Below are 486 nucleotides of genomic sequence, written 5' to 3'. Positions count from 1 at the left end.
AGACCAGGGTTCCTCCGGCTAGAGTGTGCACACACACACACACACACACACACACACACACACACACACACACACACACACACACACACACACACCCCTCCCCCCCCCCCCTGGCTGGGTGAGGCTGGACTACCCAGTGACCGGTAGCAGGGACTCTGGAGTCCCGCACCCCTGAGCGGAGTCCCAACCCTACCAATCGTTTATTGAGAGACTTAGGGACGCGGTTTGCCCTCTCTCTACCACTGCCGGCCGCTCTGTAACGGGGGGACAGTGACACCTCGGCCCCCGCAGGTGCCTGTGAGGCTTCGGTGAGTGCTCACCGGGCTGCAACGTCCTTGCTTTGTGCGGCACAGGGAGGGAGGCCAAAGCCCACCGGCACCCGCACTGGCCCCTGGCGCGCTGTCGTCACGAGCACCGGCCTTTCGTGGAAACCCGGCCCGCCGAGGTTCCCAGCCGCCCGGCGCAAGCCCGCCGCGTTCCCGCCGC

The 486-nt window shown here is 66.0% G+C and overlaps 1 protein-coding gene across 1 annotated transcript in view; it reads right to left on the bottom strand.

The window, feature by feature from the left end:
- Nucleotides 1-486, bottom strand: part of GAPDHS (glyceraldehyde-3-phosphate dehydrogenase, spermatogenic) — a 16672-nt gene that overhangs the window by 9591 nt on the left and 6595 nt on the right. The gene's annotated exons all lie outside the window — the stretch shown is intronic.

This window comes from Carlito syrichta, unplaced genomic scaffold (genome assembly GCF_000164805.1).
Source record: "Carlito syrichta isolate Samal-C Ts95f unplaced genomic scaffold, Tarsius_syrichta-2.0.1 Scaffold314091, whole genome shotgun sequence".
Classification (NCBI taxonomy): domain Eukaryota; kingdom Metazoa; phylum Chordata; class Mammalia; order Primates; family Tarsiidae; genus Carlito; species Carlito syrichta.
This window is presented reverse-complemented; position numbering and strand designations above follow the sequence as displayed.